The sequence below is a fragment of the Myotis daubentonii genome, chromosome 12 (assembly GCF_963259705.1).
Source record: "Myotis daubentonii chromosome 12, mMyoDau2.1, whole genome shotgun sequence".
NCBI classification, from domain to species: Eukaryota; Metazoa; Chordata; class Mammalia; order Chiroptera; family Vespertilionidae; genus Myotis; species Myotis daubentonii.
The window spans coordinates 62,688,396-62,710,656 of NC_081851.1; the positions used below are offsets into that span (position 1 = coordinate 62,688,396).

Below are 22,261 nucleotides of genomic sequence, written 5' to 3' on the forward strand. Positions count from 1 at the left end.
CCCAGTAGCTCAGCTGGTTAGAGCATCGTCCTGATACGCCAGGTTGCGGGTTCCATCCTGGTCAAGGCACATACAAGAATCAGCCAATGAATGCATAAATAACTGCAACAACAAGCCTCTCTCTCTCTCCTCCCCCCCCCATATCAATAAATAAATTTAAAAAGGAAGTCGTATGCTTAAGATTTTTTTATGATAAACCAGTTTTAAAACAACAGAAATGATGCAGAATGTGTCCTGTGGAGATTGTGTCCAGCTCCTCTGTGGCTGTCAGAAAAGGTTCTCAACAATGATCAGCTCTGTAGTGGCCCACCATTCATTCACAGGATGCGCACCAAAGTCAATAAAATTAGTGAATTCACAAAAACCGACCTGGATCGGTGTGGAAAAAACAATCAGGTCCTGCAGCAGGTGTGAGGTGGGAATGGCCAATGGACTTTCTTACCCAAAACAGTCTGACTGCAGGAAGGTGGCAGCCAAGTGGGCCCTGAAAATCATGACTAATGAACCCAAGTTAATAGCATGGCGGTGTCAGGAGAAAGGAAACAGAGCTGCCTTTGAAACCCTCTGTTTGCGGAACAAATTTACAGTTATTATAAATATTTTGCTTTAACCACTCTAATCCTGAACGGAAAAGCCAAAGTTACCGGTGGAATATTCCCCAGTCGCTGGCATCAGAAAACTAAACCTTCCTACAATTATATGTCTTTGTCCTGAGGAGGGCAAGAGGCTCATTAACGATCAGTGATTGCCAGAAGGTAATAGAGGAGAAACAGTAGGAGGGGAAGTGAGCATCCCATTCTCCAGAAGGTAAACCCTTCTAGAGCTGTTGGGATGACTCCTTTCCAAGGGTGCTGCGGAGACAATTCCTGCAATTGCGTAGGTCAGCTTAGATGACCCAGGAAGGACTTCATACCCTAAGGTTCCATGATTGTAACTACTAAGTGATACAAATCATTTAAAATATGCCAGATTTTCTAGTAGCAAAATTCAAGAAAAGTTAGCCACACTACACTGTGAAACAGGGCTGTTTCTTGTACCCCAACTATGCAGCCGCGCTTCACGTGGGGTTTGCCAACAAACTGTCATCATTACGCTGTGTTAAAAGGCCCTCTCCACTCTCGCAGAGGAGGTTATCTGTATTTCTGTTCAAATGGAAGCATAAAGGCATTTTTAAAACACAGCAGATAACATTGTGGGACTCAACAGGAAAAGCCAAGGTCAGGTGATGGGGGAAAATGCACAGAAAGAAAATCACTTTCCTTTGACAAAAAAAAGAGAGTAGTAATCTTTGTCAGAGTCTTGTTTTTTATTCGTGTTTGTTTGGCAATATATTAAGGGTTAGAGAAAGCTAGAGATTGAACACAGGCAAGGGACTATATGGAGGTCCCCATCCGTCCTTAGGATTCCAGAGGTAGAACAACTTGGAAGGTAGATACAGGTTGATTTCTTATGGGAATTCAAGCCAGACTTAGAACTGGAGAGAGTCTTAAAACTTAAGATGGATGCATCAGCTCAAAAAAAAATCAAGTTACAGGTAGTCCTTTGCCAGAGAATAGGTCAGAGAAGCAAAGGAGAAAACAGGGTCATGACTGGAAGCCTAATAACTAGAGGCCAATAAACCTGCAAGGGCCTGGCAACTTCTGGGAACCAGAGTGCGAACTAGGAGATCAGTTACTAAATAGCTGTTTCTTCCAGAAGCCCAGGCAATGGAACTGATGCTCAAACACAGAAGGAGGCCCTCATCTTTAGAGACTAGACCAGGGGTGGGCAAACTTTTTGACTCGAGGGCCACAATGGGTTCTTAAACTGGACTGGAGGGCCGGAACAAAAGCATGGGTGGAGTGTTTGTGTGAACTAATATAAATTCAAAGTAAACTTCATTACATAAAAGGGTATGGTCTTTTTTTTTTTTTTTAGTTTTATTCATTTCAAGCGGGCTGTAGTTTGCCCACGGCTGGACTAGACTGAGGATACAGAAGAGACATTGGGGGCGGGGGGGGGGGGGGGTCCCAACATGGTGCCATTTGGGGGTCAAAGGAGAAAGTGGACTGAGAGGGATTGCATAGACCCTGAAAGGTATGTACACATATGAGTTAGAGTCATACGTGAAACATGGTTTAATGCCCCCTCCTTTGGGAAGAGTCTTGTGCTTTCCCCCTGATCTATTCTATAGCATTTTGTAAGGACCTCTGCTTGTAGCATTTATATTATATTACAAATCGTTCTGTAAATAGCTCAGAACCCCATTAGATTGACATCGGAGGGGGCCTAATTTATAAGAATACATGCATGTGTGAATGAGTTGAAAAAGGGAGAGAGGGAAGAATTACAGACCAAAAGGTATTTAAACATTCTTGTCTGTGGCCCTTGTCTCGTGGTTTTAGTAAATGCCTCTAAAATAAGCACTTGAAAGGATGGTTGGGGCAAGAGGGAGTCTAAAAAACTGAAAGAAAAAAAAACACCCCCACAAACAGTAACAACACAACAAAACAAAAGCCAGAAAACAAAAGAATCCCACAGGTGGGAAAGGAAAGGGAGCTAGAATATACTTCTGATGGAAGTCTGCCCTCTATCGGCCGTTGAGGGGTTTAGATGGGAGGGGTTTGCTACATTGTGGAAAGTGTCTGAAAATCAAAGTGCCCAGTGGGGGGCCCGGCAGACAGTGGGCATGAGGGGGCGTGAACGGAATTCTAGCGTTAGAGCCCTCCTCCCTGATACGGCGTCTCGTCCAGCCTCTCTAGTCACACTGTGGGATGTGCAGGCCGTTTATGTTTTCTTTTCCTGAAACGAAAAGGAAAATGTAGACGTTGACTTTTGAGTCTGATACGCACACATGCACTTAGAATTCAGTTGCACAAGAGGAAAAAGTCTCGATTTTTAATGTTATTGCATTCATAGTAGAAAGATCTGTGAAAAAAGCAGGGTAATAGGTCTGGCTCCCTACATCCGTCCCCCCCCCCCCCCATCCCGCCCTCCCCTCCCCCCCCATCCCCCACCCCCACCATCCCATCTCTGATTCCCTTCAGCTGGAGTCACCTCTACATGGGTGCTCACTTCGTCTTGGCTTGGGCCATTTCAGTGATGTAGGGGGACACTTAATTTGGGAACTCAGCCATCTGATCTTGAGCTCTGGGTCTGTACCTGGGCTGTGTTATCACCAGTTAGTACCACTTTTTCCTAAGGGAATTCCTGCCTTACCTCCCCGGTCCGCGCATGGCAGCTGCTCTGGAGCTACTGGAAGAGGCAGGTCGCAGAACACAGGTTCTCTTTCCAGGTGGCCTAGGATTCCTCCCCCCGCTTCCCTCACAAGTCTGAACAAGTCATTTATCCCTTCTGAACCTTTTTCCTCCTTGGTCAAATGGAGACAGAATACCACCCACACAAGGCACTGTGTGACTCAAATGGCTGGTCCCCTTCTCTGTTGTTATTTTGAGAGTCCTTTTCATTGCGTGGCTCCTCAAGGTTTACACCTGAGCTGGGATCCCTGCTAAGTGATATCTCAGCACCTGTTACGACACAACATCTGCTGACCACATATTTGATTTCTTTTTTCCTTTCGACCATCTCCCTGTTGGTCCCACTTTCCAGTTTGTCTCGTCTTGGAATCGTAGCCTTTGTGATTTCTTTTGGGAACTTATTCCAGGCTAAGACTTAGTTGAAAGGGTAATAGTTAAAAATAATGATAGTAATAGTAGTCGCTCAGCTTTATAGAGTGCTTGCAGATAAGCACTTCACATGCGTTAATTTACTAGTAATTAATCCACGAGTAGCCCATGGCCTAGGCCAGCGATGGTGAACCTTTTGAGCTCGGTGGGTCGGCATTTTGAAAAGACCTAACTTAACTCTGGTGCCGTGTCACATATAGAAATTTTTTGATCTTTGCAACCATAGTAAAACAAAGATGTATATTTTTGATATTTATTTTATATATTTAAATGCCATTTAATAAAGAAAAATCAACCAAAAAAATGAGTTCGCGTGTCACCTCTGACACGCGTGTCATAGGTTCGCCATCACTGGCCTAGGCCTTCGGTCATCTCCAATGCCTTCCATTGTCTCCATTTCATGGTTGAGAAATCTGAGGCCCAGGCACAGAAGGTTGTGAGGCTTGCAAGGTCTCAGAGCTCTGGGGACAGCTATCAGGTTTGAAAACCCATCCTCTTCTGCCTTAAGAACCTGTGTATTTAAGTGCCTTTGGTAGTAAGTTGGTAATGGTGAGTTGCTTTTCTATTCTGGTTTATTGCTTTCTGTGGACCTCAGTCAAAATTAACAGCTGTATGACAATATCTTGCCTTCTCTGCTAATTTGCATATGAAAAGTTAAAATAGTGACTAGTGCTCTCCTCAGAATGGAAATATCTCCATTGTTTTCCTAATCTCCATTGTTATACTAATTCCCTGGGTGTATTGCCACATCTGATCCTCACTAGACCCTGATGAGATAGGTTCATAATTACCTGCATTTTACAGGTGGAGAACCCAAGACACAAAAAGGTTAAATAATATGCCCAATGACACACAATTTAAAAGGAAAAACTGGGATTCAAACGCAGACAGTATGGCTCCAGAATGCATGTTATGCAATACTGTTTCTAATATCTATAATCTATAATAATAAAAGGGTAATATGCTAATTAGACCAGATGTCTTTCCGGACGAAGTGCCGGAGCAAATCTGCCTGGGTCTCTGGTGCCTGCCAGCAGCTGGAGGGAAGCAGCCCGAGTCCCAGGTGCCAGAGGGAAGCCGGTGCCAGGAACCGGGGAAGGAAGGAAGGCCTACTCTTCCACGAATTTTCATGCATCGGGCCTCTAATATATATATATATATATATATATATATATATATATATATATATATATATATATATATATATAAATGTAATCTCCTTTACAATTACAAGTGCATTGGGGAGAAAATAAGAAAAATACAAACAATTTTATTTTTAAAGGAAGAAAGATTACCCCAAATCTCACCATTGAGATATTAACCACTAATAACATTTGTTATACATTCTTGAAGACTTATTTCCCCAATAAAATATAAAATAGGATATGCATCCTACTTTATAACTCCTTTTTCACTTATAGCTATACATGGCTTATTGATGTTTAGGGTCAATAGCTGTCTCCTTCTCACCACTGAATATTATTCCATTGAGTGGATCTACCATATTATATTTAATAATGCCATAATATACCTTTAGGACCTTTGTTTATTTGTTTTACATTTTCACGGTTTTAAACAGAGCTGCAGTGTATTCCCATGTAGCCAAAGTTTTAAACAATTGTCCAGTGATTTTCTTTGGTAAATTTCTAAAGTGAAATTGTTAATTGTGTGTCAAAAATCTGCCCATCTTTCACACACGTTGCCAGGTTGCCCTCCAAAAGGTTTAATCTGCACACATTCCCTCCAACACCCAATGAAAGTGCTCATCTCCCCAGTGAGGAGGCCCTTCCAGTTATAAAGACACCTGTTGTTTAAAAAGCACCTGACATTGTAAAGCTTTCTTCCCCCCTTAAAAAAATGTTCAACGTTTGGAGGTTTTGGCTATGAATCATCAAATAGTCTTAACCTGAAAAATGACCAAATCGTGGAACCCGGCAAACGGTATGCAGTGTGATTTAAGGGAAAGTGAATGTCCTCAGTTAAAAATTTCCCCCTAGGAAGGAGTGCTTTTATAAAACTGAACTAATAAAGGAAGTAAATGATTGCGTCTCCTCAAAAGGTGAGGCTACTTTGGCTGATATTCTGTGCTTGCAGGCATTCTTCTGGATAGCTGGAAAGCGCTAGTGGAAGAGGACCCGGCCCTGCATTACAACAAGGAGGAGGAATTTCCACTTACTACATCGCTCCCCAGCTCTCTATGTTCTCTGTCCACCCAGCTGCCTCTTCTACTACATGGTTTTAATCATCCCAAGAGTCATAGATCCAAATTGCAGACACTTTTTGCCAAATTTACGTGGCATCTACTAGTATGTTAAGAAATAGAATTACATTTGTTTAAAAGATGATGGTATTACTCAAAACATTCTTATAATGTTTATTCTGGAATTGCCTTGTGGTCCCATGAGAAAATAGCCTCATTGTTTACTTGTCATACCTGACCCAACATATTCTGACTCGAGTAGATGATATTCTTCATTCACCAGATTTGGCTCGAACATACTTAAAAAAAAAAAAAAAATCCTCATCCGAACATATGCTTTTATTGATTTTTTTTTTTAGAGGCAGAAGAAGGGAGAAAGAGGGAAACATCGATCAGTTGCCTCCTGTTCACACCCCGACTGGGGGTTGAACCCACAGTCTAGGTATGTGTCCTGACAGCAATCAAACCCACAACCTTTCTGTGTACGGGATGATGCTCCAACCAACTGAGCCACCCAGTCAGGGCTCTAACTTACTTTTTATCATCTCTTTCAAACTGATCTTCAAAGGATGGAGCTCTGTTAGGAATATTTAAAAGAATCAACCCATGCTCCAGAAAAATATCAAAGAAAGAGTTTTATAAAAATGGTAGGCATCGGTTGTTTCCATGGAACAAGCACACAGGGTTTCCAGTGACTTGTGACAAGGAGACGTCACTCGTTTGAATGTAAATTGTGATATGATCACGTTCATTAGAATGCTGCGATTTTTATATTCCTACTCTATATTTCATACAGCTGTCTTTTCATTGAAACGAGAACTCACTACCTACGTTACCAATATCTATATTCCTTCTTTTCATTGTGGACACATGACTAGATGCACAGCCATCTTCCTTGCAGGTGGATGGTGCCATGGAATGTGGGTGGAAAGGATGGGACCTTGTCTAGGCCGGCCTCTGAAACCTCTCCACAATCCTGCATATTTTTTATTCTCTGCGCTGGTGGGAAGCACTACATGGATAGAGTTTGGAACCACTAAATGGATAGATCCTAGGTCCCCGGATGACTACATGAAGCAGACCTTCCATGTACGACATATTGACACACACACACACCTCACTGAATCTCAGTGAGATTTGAGTGAGAAATCAGTCTTTACTGGGTTAAGTCACTGAGATTTCGGGCTTGTTTGTTACAACAGGTAGCCTGTCCTAACAGACTACTTTAGCTTGAACAGAAATAACATTTACTGTTTATTCAGGCCCTAACTATTATTATGTGTTCTCAGACAAAATGCAATTTTGACATAAACTTATAACTGAGTTGCATTTGTTTGTTGACTATTCCTGGCATTTAAAATATTTTCAATATTATAATGCTCCAAGAAGACCTTAGCATTTTGCTTGTATTGATTAAAAGCAATTAAAATATGTAGTATAGGAACTTTCCACTTACTCAGATGAGAGGGTGGCCGTCTACATTGTACTACCAGTGAGTTTTATTTCTGAGGCTCCATACTCTCAGACCATCTCTGCCCATGACTTTACAGTGGGTTACCGAGGTTATATGCACTCAAAAGAGAATGAGGCCCATCAAATCCTCATTTTTCTCCTTTTCCCCCAAGTCCTTCAGAATATATTACTTCCTCCCCAAGCCTCTTCTGTAAAACTTCCCATGTGTGCTCCCCTTTGAGGCCTTCGTCACTAATATCATCCTCATTGCATCAACATCCATGGATTTATTATGAACTTTAAATCCGTAGCTCCTTATATTTGTCATTTGAACTTAAAGAATATTTTAATATTTTGATATTGGATTCTAAGGTCATCATATCCATCTCCTTTATTATTATTTTTCTTTGAGAGCTTTAGTATCTTGGTCACTTTATTGGCTACAGTGGTAGTTTTTTTGCCAGCTTTTCCAAGCTCAAACCAAAGTTTATGCAACAAATCAGGTTCCATGACCAAATGCTAGCTGCTAGTAGGCTGTGACTGTGTAAATGACTACTGGTCTGAGATTAGCAATAAAACTGTAAGAGTAAGCTCATAAGGCATGAAACCATGCAGGAAAAGGATATAAGAAAGAGATTCCAAGAGTGTCTCTATCATTAGCTGATTATTGCCGAAGACCACGTCATATTTTCTATTTAGATTTGCCAGGGAGAAGAGCTAACCAGCAATGCCAATCACAGGAGCTGGAACAAGAGGACTGACTAGTCTATTTTTTGCTTGTCAGATTATTGTCTAAATTAGGAATGTCCTCCATGATGGCGAGGCATTGTGCCAAAAAGTGCTCTAATGGAAAGAACATGATCTTGGGAATCACATTGACAGGATCAAATTTTGACTGTGTTCATCCCTGTTGTATGACTTTGAATAAATTATTTTGTGTTTTATTTTTTTCATCAGTCACTTAGGGAATTAGCACCTATAGGATTCTGAGCATATAATAGATAATAAGTCTTTTAACATTTTTAATGCTGAGATTTTTTAAAAAACCGGTAGTAAGTTCAAATATTCACTAAATGTTTGCTACTTTTAAAGCTTGTGAGATGAGATCCAGTCTATGGTTCTAGAGAACATAGTAGTACTTCTGGCCTGTGTTAGGATCAAACCCATTATACTCCCTCACAGTCCATATTTCCCCTAAAATGTTACTTTTCACCTCTGTCCCTCCACTTACGGCAGGAGATGTCCTAACAGGCAGGATAGGGCCTTTGAAGCCAGGCAACTGGATCCTACATTCCTAATCACTACTCTAATGATAAAAATAAATGTCACTTTCCTTGTGCTTGAAGGTCTTCTGTCTAGCATGGGCAACTGGTAAATAAACAGTTTTAACATAGTATAATATAAATTTACATGAGGAAATTGAAGAAAGTTTCACAAAACTTTTTCATGAAGGAAAAGATAATTGGTTGAATCTTGAAGGAAAAATAGATACGAGGTTTAGGGTTAAGAGAGGGAGGAGAAGAGATTGCAAGTAAAGGAAACAGTGAAGTGCGTACCATAGGGCTTGGCACATAGTAGGTGTTTAATATACAGGGTGGGGAAAAACTAGGTTTACAGTTGTTTGTATGGAATACAATAATTAACATATTAATTCAAGAAAAAACTCTGTTTCATGTGCTCACAACTGTAAAACCTACTTTTGCTCTACCCTATATGCTGGTGAAAGAAAGCACATATGCTTTTGCAATGGAAAAAATTAAAGTTTGAGGTAACTGGATAGGAGACAAGGCTGGTAAGGTGGATTGGATGGCCAAGGCCCAAAACCTAGAGCAGATAGTTTAGACTTCATTCTATAGGGAAATACTTGGAGTTTTTAGAGACAAGTGACTTCATCGGATTCTTATTTTATAAAGACACCATATCTTATCAATTTCAAGACCCTTTCACAATATTTTAACAACTCTGAAGGTGAGGTGCATCCCACAGTTGATTTCATGTCACAGTTTAATCAACAGTTGTTTACTTTCTTTCCCAGTGGTTTATAAAATAACTAGAGGCCCGGTGCATGAAATTTGTGCAGAGGAGCGGGGTCCCTCAGCCCGGCCTGCACCCTCTCGCAATCCAGGACCTTTCAGGGGATGTCCGACTGCTGGTTTAGGCTGGGCCCCAAATGTCACAGCTGAGGTTCTTGGATGTGGCCCAGCAAAGTTCCTTCCTGCCTTCTTCCTGCCCTGACCCCAAGTCTATGGCTTAAAAATCAGGGCACCAGGCTGGGGCTGAGCACCCCAGGGGCCTTTGTAAACATGGTAGGTACAGGCAGGGGGAGCTTGGGGGAACTGTAGGAACTGGTGGAGGCAGCAAGAGCCAGGGGAGGGCAGTGCCCATGGGGAAAGGGGGCATGGGGTGGAGGAGGTATGCTCCTCAGGCTTAGAGGTACAGAGACTAAGAGAGACAGAGAAGACAGAGATGGGGATAGAACGAGTGACAGGAAGAGAGAGACTCAGAAAAAGCAAGAGAGAGATTGAGACAGAGAAAGATTCACAAAGAAGAGAGACAGACAGACAGACAGACAGATGGAGTCCTGCTCTGTATGAGTCAGCGGTGCCCGGGGCTCGCACGGGATGTGCCAGTGTGACGGTAAGTGCCTCGTTGTGTTGTACGAGGGAGGTGTGCTGGTCATGCAGCACCAGCTCCTTCAGAGACCCGTACAGGTTGTAGGACTCCGCAGAACCCAAGCCAGTGGCCATGCGGTAGATGACACAGTGCTGGGTATCGCCGTCCACCACCACAGAGCGGGCATAGCAGCCCCGCTGGCTGCTGTCACGGATGAGGAAGGTACCATCCTGCTTGCCGTTCAGCATTTCCTCAGCCTGCGAGCGGTGGATCTTGCCCACACACCAGGTTCGTTCCTCATGGTGGGGAGGTCACCCTCATCCTCCACCAGTGCATACTGGTCTTCAGTCTCATTTGTGATTCCCAACCACTGGTTGATTTTCTTCTGCCGGGCGCCTTTCTGGGTGAGCCATACCAGGTCCTGGTCTCGGATCTTGCGCAGCTGCATGAGGTCTGGCTTCAGGCTGTTCATGCGCTGATCGATCTCCCGGCTGTCCGAGGCCTGTGTCCGCAGCTCCTCTTCCAGCTTCGTGCGGCTCTCGTGGGTCCCCGCGATGCGAGACTTGCGCCGTTCTGAGTTCAGCAGGATCCTCTGCATCTCTTTGTCACTGCCCTCATGCCAAGCACTCCAGGTACTCCTGGCTGCACTTCTCTGGAGCCTGGCTCTTCGACGATCTTGATGGTTTCAGTGAAGGCTTCGACTGCGTGCGCTTCATCTGCAGTTCCTGGGCGGTGCGTGTGTGCTCCTTGTAGAGCTGGTCCTACTCGCGGCTCTTTGTCCTCTGCTTCAAACCAAGGCAACAAAGGAAACCTTTAATTATGATCCTCCTCGAGGCAAGGGAACAGCAAACTTCAATGGAAATAATTTCCTGCCAGAAGTCACGTCCAACTACTGCGAGGCTGTGGACAATACGGCTGACCATGTACATGTGCAGTCACAGGCTCACGGTCTAGCAGCCGTAGGCGCCCAGGCTCCTCCACAATCCCACAAGCCCCTGGGCGCCCAGGAGTCCTCCACAATCCCACAATCCTCTGGGCGCCCAGGCTACTCCACAATCCCACAATCCTCTGGGCGCCCAGGCTACTCCACAATCCCACAATCCTCTGGTCGCACACTTCCGGTTTTTTTAGTTCCCCCTTAAGTGGTGTTTCCTTCAGTCCCGGTGCAAGTGCAGGCCTCTAGTTGGAGAGGATTTTCGGTTCTTTGACGCTGATAGCTGTTTGCTATTTGGGATCAGTGAAGTGTCGGGAGCACTGCCGCTGCCGTGAACATGTCGGGCCCAAGCGCACTCATGAGACAGCCGCCCATTCAGTCCCCGGCTGGCGCTGTCCTGGTCGCAATGAGAAAGGTACTGAGCTGAGCCGTTTCCCAGCGGATCTTCCTCTTCCTTCCCCAGCACACCCCACACCTACTCCGGGCGACCACCCCAACCCGGCAGACCCGTAAGACCTTCCCCCCTATTTCTTCGACTTTCCCCATCAAACTTGCACCCTATCGCGTTGCCTAGGGGTGCCCCTAACTGCTCCCTGGGGGGCAGCCTGGGCGAGGGGCCATGGTGTTCTGGTCTCTGGTCGTTAGGGTCGCTGGCTTTTATATAGGTAGATAGATAGATAGATATAGATAATATAGATATAGATATAGATATAGATATAGAGGAACATATATAGATATATAGACATAGATAGATGTTGCTGCTTGCATGTGATGGTATCTTCTATTTAATAAAAAGTTGAAATTATGGCAGCAGAGGAACAGAGGGACAATGACTGGAAGCCAGAAAACTCGTTGGGAGACTTACCGGATAGCATAGCTGTGGGGTAGTGGGCTCTGATGCAAAACGTAATACGACGCAATAGATTTTGAAATTCCGAAATAGATTCGGGGCTCCCTGAGTCTAACAGGTTGAAGAACTTTTGAGTCTTCATCTTGTTCTTTACCGCATTGGTGAGAACCTAAAAAAAAAGCTCCTAGCTTTTCATTAAAACCGCATTTTCTTAGGTGAATAACTTAATTATAAAGAGTACCAGGTAGCATCTATTAGGAATCAACATTTTGTGAGGAAAAGTACAGGCCCGTTGAGCTGGAGGCCCCTTGAGTGCCCTACCCAAGGGTGTCTGCTCTTTGCCCTGAACTTTCTTACAGAAATAAAGTTTAAAGTCCTGGAAGAGGCTTCAGATACCCCTGGTTCAACTCCTTCATTTTATAGACAAGGAAAATGAGCTTCTGGGGGTGCTGTTCACCTTAAATTTGCTGACGCTTAGCAGCCTCATCCACGGAGGCTCTAGCCTGGACCCCCATCCCCGCCCCTCCGCATTGCAGGCTCCTTGTCTACCTGCCTCTGGATATGCCCTGACCCCAGTTACTGAGCAGACAGCAGGAAAGGACCTTTTGCCTCTAACTGCCGCAGTTCAGGGTTAATCCATTTGTTATTAGTTCCCCTGTCTTTTTTTGCATTCATTCTATAGCTGGAATCTAATTCCTTTTGTCTAAATACCTGGTTATCGGCATCCAAACCTCAGCTGATGAGTGGTGGTGTCTGGGTTGTGCTCTGTGGCCTGGGCATTTGCTGCCTGAGTTTCTAATGGGCACCACCTGTCGCTCTGTGCACCAGCTCCTTCCACACCACCCGGAGGCACTTCACCTGGTCCCAGAGTAGCAGTCTCTAGAAAACAGAACTCCCCACATTACTGTTTTTTCCCCTCCATCTGACTCCAGACTGTTTATATGGGGTGCTGGATGGAGTTCTGTTGAGTATTTACTTCTTTCTCCAAGCCCAAACTCTGGAACACTTATTCAACATGAATATCCCCTTCTTCTTCTTTTTTTTAATCTCTAAGAAACAGTACACACCAGTAGGCGGTGCAGGATTGCATCCCTTCTTATGGATTAGGCCAACTTTTCTATTCATTGGGGATCCCTTCTAATTGGCCTCATTGGTCAGGTGCTTGTTCTGCTTATCAGTGCCCATGGAGTTTAGTTCTTAAATAATTTTAATGTTTTCTCTGCTTCCTAGCAACCATTCATTGAGCGCATGGAATGGAGTATATGCTAAATGCTTTGCGTATCTTAACTCCTTTCCTCTTCATAGCAATCTCATCGTAAGGTGTGATCAGATATCTCCACAGAAGAGGGACTGAAGCTCAGAGACACTACATAAATATCCCAAGGTCATAGGCCATGTGCCCGAGTTAAGATTGAGACCCAGGTTTGGTGACACATACTTTATGCCTCATTATGACTCTGTAGCACCCCCTATCCAGTGCCAACTCATCCTGCATTGAGTCTGGCCTGGTTATCTCATGCCAGAACTAGAACATCGCAGTGAGCTGCTGGGGCTCCTATGCGTCACTTGCAGATCAGGGCAGTGGCTGTTCACCTGTTCAGCACATTGAGTTAACCAGCCTTAGTGACCCACTGAGCTTCCAGGATTTCCCACCCCTTCAGCATCCAACCTGCCCTTGTCCTGTTTCTCAACTATCTAAACCAGTGGTTCTCAACCTTCCTAGTGCCACGACTCTTTAATACAGTTCCTCATGTTGTGGTGACCCCCAATTTCATTGTTACAAATTGAACATAATTACAGCATAGTGATTAATCACAAAAACAATATGTAATTATATATGTGTTTTCCGATGGTCTTAGGCGACCCCTGTGAAAGGGTTGTTCAACCCCCAAAGGGGTCTCGACCCACAGGTTGAGAACCACTCATCTAAACTGTGCTTAGGTGATGCAGAAACTGTAGAGACCCGTGCAAGAATTAGAACATACATTTTTATTCTCTTATTACATTCTAAAAGCCACTAAAGGACTAAGGTGAGAGTGCCCTTTGCTTTCTGATTTGTATCTCACACTAGAAATCTCTTTTATTTTTAAGTTCTTAAAATGAAATTTGAGGAGTCTGAATATATCATCAGGACAGCTTACCTCCAAACAGAGCAATAGACGTACATGTAAGCAATGCCTTAAAATATGTCTGGTGGTCTAGGTTTGAGCAGGCCATGAAACCACACAATATTGCACTTAATAATAGCTATTAGATAGCTGAGCCCTAAATGTTCTTGGTTCTATTATACATACTTTATGTGCATCCTCTCATTGAATGCCCAGCAGCATTGTGCAGTAGGAGCTATTATCATTTTCATTTTATAGATGAGGAAACCAAGGCACAGAATAGCTAAGTAGCTTGTCTTGGGTCGTTATCCAGGTTGTAAGTGAAAGATTTGGGATTTGAAGATAGGCAATCTGATTTCAAAGCACAGGCTCTTAATCAAGCCTAATGATTAGAATGTTTTACTTAAATATATAAGAATCAAATATACAGATGAATATAGTTTTCAAAGCACTAACATTGTCACTTTGGGAAAATAAATCTATTTTCTAAGAATGTTGCCATTTCACAATATATTTTTTGAACTGACCTCTGATTCAATTGCAAATCTACAAGGAAATTAGACTCATTAGGCTCATGCGTGGGTTTTGATTAAAAGCAGCATTAACATAGTATAAAAGTACTTCTATTAATCAATAAAAATGATGAGCATTGCCTTCCCCAAATGGAAATGTACAAGGACAGGTAACTTACAAAAGGAGAAATATAAATGACCTATAAACAAAAGAAAAGATGTTCAACTAAATATAGCCAAAGACATGCAAATTAAAATAATGAGAAAACACTTTTCATCTATCAGATTGATAAAAATTTTAAAAAATCCTCTCCCAGCCAGAGCTTGACAAACATTTTTTTCTTATTTAAAAAAACTTTTAAAAAATATATTTTACTGATTTTTTTACAGAGAGGAAGGGAAAGGAATAGAGAGTTAGAAACATCGATCAGCTGCCTCCTGCACAACCTCTACTGGGAATGTGCCCACAACCAAGGTACATGCTTTGACAGGAATTGAACCTGGGACCCTTCAATCTGCAGGCCGATGCTCTATCCACTGAGCCAAACCGGTTAGGGCAAGAAACATTTTTAAAGATTGGCTATATCCAGGATTAGCAAGATGAGGTCAATAAATACCTTTCGAATTACTGACAGTGGTAAAACTTGGTATAATTTTTCTGGAAGGCAGTTTAGCAATACACATCAAAATATTAGCTGGACAAATCCCTGATCCAGATATCACAATTTTAAGAGTTTAAGAAAAGAATTCTTAGAAAACTTCTTATTCTTAGAAGAAGAGAATGTGGTTAGATGTACAAATTTTAATAACCAGGATGCCAATTATAGTGTCGTTTATGGTTAAAAAAATGGAACATAAACTAACTGTCTGTTAATGGAGTTTTGAGTAAATAAATCTAATGGAATATTATAGTTATTAAGATAAAATGTGGTTTTATGTTGACTATTTTGGAGAAATATTCACAATACAGTGCTCGTTTTTAAAAGCAGGTGATAATATAACAATTACAGTAGAATCTTAGCTTACCTCATTCTATTTGTATCTATCTGTATCTCTATACCTATCTCTCTATACACAAACACACATATATTCTGGAAAAGCTATTCACCTAATACATTAAGAGTGATCATCTGTGTGTGTTAGGATTTCATACATTTTAAAAATATATTTTCATGCCATTATTATTTCATGCAATGTATTCTTATATTGTTAAATTTTGATTTTACAATATTCTCTTTATAATAAAAACAATATTTACATTTTGGGGAAAAATAACTATGACCTAGTTAGATCATCCACAATCTTTATCAGACATGGTTTCCAATAATTTTGAGTGTATAATAGATAAGAAATACATTCACAGATGAATATTTTGTTATGTGAAATAGAAACAATGTCAAAAGAGAATTTATACAACTATTTCATAATATCATTGAAACGAGAGTCTCCCAATGATGACAATATTTAAATGCTCAACATTTATTTGAAGATATAATTCTGGACCGTTTGTTAACAAAATCATCTCCCCACTTGTACTGGTGTGCCTTATATACTCTGTTTATTTACTTCAGTCTTAATAAAAAAATATGAGAGAGCTGAGTCCTAAAGAAATTCTCTCCCCTGGTGGATTATCAAGCTGTAATTTCTTAGCTTTGTCATGCATCTGAAAATAAATGCATATTTTTACTTGCTTGACCAAACTCAGGAATCTGCAGGTCTGCTAACGTTGCATTATGTGGCTGGTGCCCTGAGTAAAACCAGGTGCCCTGTCACAAAAGCTGAGGATGCGCTTGTGAAATTTATTTTATTCCGATTTATGAGGACTGCTGCACACAAATAGATTATTGTAGTGTCTGTGATTAATGGGACACCACACGGCTGCGTGGACTTCATAAATCATTGGATGCAATGTCTGAGTGAATTTTACTTGCAAAATCAGTTTCAATCAGCTTGGCTTAAAAACCAGGGAAAGCAGAAGGATGTGTCCAGTTGTGTGGGAGGCATTGAAGTGGCGGAGCAGTCACTACGGGGTCCAGTTTTATGCCTCTTGTTATCAGTGATGTGGAAGAGTGAATAAGCAACACGTTAATTAAATCTGCAGATGGAATTGGAAATGTCACGAATGTGGAGAAGGCCAGGAAAATGATACAAATTGGCTTAAAGTGATAAGTAAGGGTTGGAATAAAGGCCAAAACTACAATAGACCTGCGTGTGCGTGCACACATGTACACACAGTCATGAATCATAATAACTTTTAAAAATTAGTTAATTCCATAACTCTTTTAAGAAACCAAATAGCATATGAAAAACACAACAGACCTGAGCGTGAGAGCCCATTGTACACACACACACACCCCAGTCAATAAGTGATTAAAGAAATCAGTTAACTTGATAAATCTTTAAAGATCCCAAATATAATATGAAAGCAGTTTGGGTGTAATGAATATTAAAAAAGAATGACTGCAGGGCTTTATTCTAAGATCAGTAGCATTTGTTTTGTTTGTAAAATAATGATTTTATTGTTCATTTTTGATACATAAGTAATACATATTCATCATAACAGAATCAGAAATGAAAGGCCAGCAAAAATAATATTCTCTATAATCCTGTTATTCAGTGGTATAATTATATACCGTGTGTGTGTGTGTGTGTGTGTGTGTGCGTGTGTGTATATATATATATATATATATATATATATATATATGCATATATATATATTTAAAAATATGAGATCATATTGCATGCTCAATTTGCTATCCAACTTCATTCATGTAAGAACACTTTTTTTAAAAGGCCAGGTTCCTGAGAGCCTTGCTCTGTACCCACCTTTCTCTTGCTCATTAAATTTGTTCCCTTCGATCTTAGTAATTAGAAGCTCTGAGGGAATGACAAAGGGGTAATATTTGTAAAGGCTAGAGCTGGAGAGAAAAGAAAAAAGGGAGTTTTCGTTGAGGATTCTGCCTGCTCCTCAGAAAACCTGACGCCACCAGCTATCCATTTCTCTTAGCCCTCACGGTCAGCCTTTCTCCAAGGAGCCGTCACAACCCCCGCGCCCACCTTTCCTGACCTGGGCTGAGGCTGGCCCTCTGATCCTGAGAATTGCTGCCGTTGCAACTGAATCACTATTATGAACTGAGGAGCACTCCTATTTCCATAAACAATTCTAAAGGAGGAGGAAATCCCCTACAGGATAGATTATTCACAAGGAAGGTAGTAGTCTCCGATGAATGTCCTTCATGGGGTGGAGTCAGGGGAGGATGAAAGGAAGAGTAGTTTGCTTTTTTCACTCTTTGAAATATAGCTCAGAGCATGAATGTATGTATAAGATGGAACTTCATTGCAAAGGAAAACTGAATAAATGAAGTAAAAGTCTAAGTCAGACAAACATAGGCAGAATCTGAATCCTACTATGACTCAAACGTGAAAGTATAGGGAGAAGGTTACAAAATCAAGGGAGATCAATGCACCAAAAGGTCTCCGGTTGGATTCCTGGTCAGGCCACATGCCAGGGTTGCAGGCTTGATCCCCAATAGGGAGTGTGCAGGAGGCAGCTAATCAGTGTTTCTCTCACTCTCCTCCTTTCCTCTCTCTCTAAAATCAATAAAAACATATTAAAAAAAAAAAAGACCAAGGGAGACCAGGATTCTTGGGGTTAATCTAGGAACATTGCCTTTGGCATCGGGTAGACTTCTCCTTTCCCAGCGCCCAGTTCTTGGCGAGGAGGGTCACACAGGCTGGCTTGGGTTAACCTGTCCTGGCAGAGGCCAGATAAAAGAGCCGTGGGCAGGAGCCCCTGGCTACCAGTTTCCAGGTTTCTTACCACCAACCTGGCTGCCATTAAGTAATGCCTATCACCTCTTTGGGTCTCAGTTTTCTCGTTGATGAAATGAAGAGTTTGCTCTGGATCATCTCTAATGTCCTCTCCAATAGACCTGTGCTTCTAAATCTCGACCACACTTCGAACTACCTTGGGAGCTTTCAAAATCCACTGTGTAAAGGCCTCCTTTCAGACCATGTGTATCAGAATCCATGGAATAGCATAGGTGTCAGTATTTTTATGCTCCCCAGGTAGTTCCAATGTGCCACCGAGTTTGGGAATCTCTGAACTATATTAGATGATTTTTGATTCTTAAAAAATTAAGAATAATAATAGCTTATAATTATTTTTAATTGATTTTTAGAGAGGGGGGAGGGAGAGAGAGAGAGAGAGAGAGAGAGAGAGAGAGAGAGAGAGAGAGAGATGAGAGAGAAACATCAATCAGTTGCCACCCAAATGTTCCCCAACTGGAGATCCAACCCAAACCTAGATATGTGCCCTGGCTGGGAATCGAGCCCGCCACCTTTTGGTGTATGGGACAGTGCTCTAACCAACTGAGCCACACCGGCCAGGACAATAGCGAATATTTTTGGGGTGCTCACTATATACCAGAAAATTTGTACATATTAAGCCTCATTTAAGGACCTCAGGAGTTAAAATTACCATTTCTACGGATGCAGAAATCAAGGCCTAGAGTGCTTAGGCAATTTATCTGGGCTTACCCAGCAAGTAAATGGTGAACTAGAATTCTAATGTAGGCGATTTGATCCCAGGATCCAGGATCCTGCCTCTTAAACCATAGTGATACACAGAAGAGTGAGCAGCCTCTTATAGAGGAGTTAGCTTTGGAAGTTTTGTAGAATTACTATTTTTTTTTCATAAAATAAAACTGTGTGAGGACATTTTATTCTGGTTCAGTGTCCTGTCTCCCCTTCTAATTTTGTAATTCACTTTAATTTTCACTGAGAGCAATTCAATAGGGGCTGTGTCACAAAGCATCTGCACAGGTATTGTCATCTGTGCTGATAACTAGACTCACACGCTGCTTTACTATGTGCTAGCCACTATCCTAAGTGTGTGTGTGTGTGTGTGTGTGTGTGTTTTCATATATTTGTAAAAAATGACGACAGTATTGTGAAGCTTCTCTCATCAAGAAGTTAAGTCTGTTTCTTTACCTCTTGACTCTGGACTTGACCATATGTCTTGCTTTGGCCAATGAGATGTCAGCAAAGGTGACAAAAGAAAAGGGTTGAAAGGTGCTTTGGTACTGGTGTGTGACTACACATTTTCAGCCTATAAAAGCCAGCCAGTAAGTTCAGGTCCAGCTACACAGATACATGCTGAAGATGCATGGCTCAGTTACTTAAGCCAAGAACAAGACATGCGAGTGTGGCCATCTGGGACCAAGCAGCCCCTGCTGACCTGCCAGCTGACTGCCAGCATGAGAATGAGCTGGGGAGACCAGCAGAACCACTTAGAACCATTTAGCTGAGCCAGCTCAAGTTGTCAACTCAAAGAATCATTAGCTAATAATTTTTTAAAATATATTTTTAAGTTGATGTCAGAGAGGAAGGGAGAGGGAGAGAAAGACAGAAACATCAATGATGAGAGAGCACCAATGATTGGCTGCCTCTTGCACTCCCCACACTGGCGATCAAGCCCACAACCTGGGCATATACCATCACCTGGAGTCAAACAGTGACCATCTGCTTCATAGGTCGACGCTCAACCACTGAACCATGCTGGCCGGGCTAATCATTATTTTAAACTATTAAATTTGGGGGCAGTTTTTTTTTTTCCAATTCATCAAAAACTAATTGACGCACACATTAACTCTTAGTTCTCATACAGCACTATGAGGTGAATTTTTATCATCATCTCCATGTTACAGATGAGGAAACTGTGGTACAGGAAGGTTAAGTGATTTGTCCCAAGTTCCTGAGCTGGGAGGTGGTTGCACCAAGATGTGAACCCAGATAGACTGGCTCCATCCAGAGCCATGCTCTTGACCTCCATGCTATACTATCTTGTATGTGCTTATCTTATAAGTGTGTTCATTACTGCATTACTGCATTCATTTCCAATGACTTGGACCAAGAAACAGCACCAAAAAAGGAGAGGAATTTTATTACATTTTCCATTCCTAACGTCACCATTCTAACGTTTCCTTCTCTTTCTTTCTTTCTTTCACCCTTTTTTTTTCTTTCAGCATTTATTAAGCCTCTACTATTGTCCAGGCTCTGTGCCAGGCATTAGGGCTATAAATACCCATTTCCTGCCCACAAGGAGATCAGAGATTATAGGAAGAGACAACTGTATCAGTAAATAATTACAACACAAGATGAGAAGTGCTGATATATGGATCTTCAGAAAGTACTGTCATGGAGAAGGTGAAATGATTAACTTCTGCTAAGGGGTAGCTGGGAAGTCACAGCTTGTCACATCATGAGCATTGTTACTTATATTGTTTTTTTTCATATCTTCCTCATGTATTTACTTCTAAAATATGGAAACGTGCTTCTTTATTCACATTTATTTTATGTGTTTCATACCTTCTTCTCTTCTGTTCTTCCTTCCTTGCATGCTATCTTTTTCAAATAACCTTTGAGTACCTACTTTGTTGTCAGACACAGTTTCTAAATGAACAAGATAGGAAAGGTCTCTGCTTTTAGGAAGCTTATACTGAAATGAATGGAAACAGACCATAAATAGGCAAGAAAAAAAATCTTATTGATATTAAAAGTGCTTTATAGTGCCTCAAACAGATGATGTGCTGGCCATCTCAGATGGACCAAGTGGCTGCTTTAGATGGAATATTAAAGCAGATTTCTTTGAATCAGTAATATTTAAGCTAAAATATGAGTGACTGCAAGTGAGCAATTCAAGGATGAGGCAGAAGAGTATTCCTGGCCGAGGGAACAGCTAACGACAGTCCCTAGGCTGAGAACAAGCTTGGGGACAGGAGGACATTGTCGGGGTAGGAGGTGGGAAGAGGGATGGGGGAAAGAGGGGAGAGACATACCTGTGAGAAAGGGGCCCACGGAGGGTTTTGGATGTCATGCTAAGGAGCTTGGACATTATCCTGCAGAAAATTGGAAGTCTACAGGAGTTTTGAAGCCGCAGATAATATCAGTTTTGTTCCTTAGGAACATAACTGGCAGCTGTGAGGAAGACGGGCAGCAAGGTGGCAGACAGATGGCAGCGAGGACAGTGTGGGGGCCTGTGCTAATGGGCACCGCGCCCGGAGGCTTCCACGTGTAGATGTCACCCTCGCAGGGAGGTCAGGAGGAGCCCTAGGCAGGAGGGGAGGTTGGAAAGGAAGGAAGACCGTGGCTGCCATAAGTCAGCAGGTCAGAGGCTGAGCCCGGAAAGCTGAGGGAACGCAGGAAGCAATATGCAGGTATGGGGTCCTGTCCAGGGAGGTCAGTGGAGGCTGGAATCAGGAACCTAACCAGGGAGAGAAAAAGGAACAGGAACAAGAAACTATGGGACAGGAATTGAGGCCAGAGGGCCTGGGGAAGCAGTGAGCAGGCTTTTGGCAAGAGGTCTGAATATTAAGTGGCACAGGATAGCAAACACGCCAGTGCTCCTGAAGATGTAGTGAACATCAGAGTCACCTAGAGGCCTCGACACAATGCAGATTCCAGGGCCCCACCCCCAGAGATCCTGATTCCTTAAAGGTCTGGAGGAGTATCTAAGAATCTGCATTTCTACAAGTCCCCGCAAGATGCGGATCCTACTGGTCCACAGCCTGTATTTTGAGTAACAAGGCTCTAGGGCAGTGGTTCCCAACCTTGGCTGCACCTTAGAATCACCTGGGAATCTTTTAAAATTCTGATTTCTGGGCCTCATCTTCCGGAAATTCTGTTTCTTTGTTATGGGGTGGGACCACAACATTAGTAACAAAGAAACAGAATTTCTGGAGGATGAGGCCCAGAAATCAGGATTTTAAAAAGGATTTTCCCAGGTGATTCTAATGTGTAGCCAAGGTTGAGAACCACTGCTCTAGGGGGACTGCTGACTCGGGTATTACGCATGAGGGTCAGGATTTGAAAACATCTGACCTTTCAGGGGTAGACAGTCACCAGGCTGCAGAGAGGTCTGGGTGGT

The 22,261-nt window shown here is 42.4% G+C and overlaps 1 pseudogene; it reads right to left on the reverse strand.

Annotated features, from left to right (window-relative positions):
- Positions 1 to 1,057: 1,057 nt before the first annotated feature.
- On the reverse strand, positions 1,058 to 10,859 carry LOC132213713 (phosphatidylinositol 3-kinase regulatory subunit beta-like; annotated as a pseudogene).
- Positions 10,860 to 22,261: the final 11,402 nt, after the last annotated feature.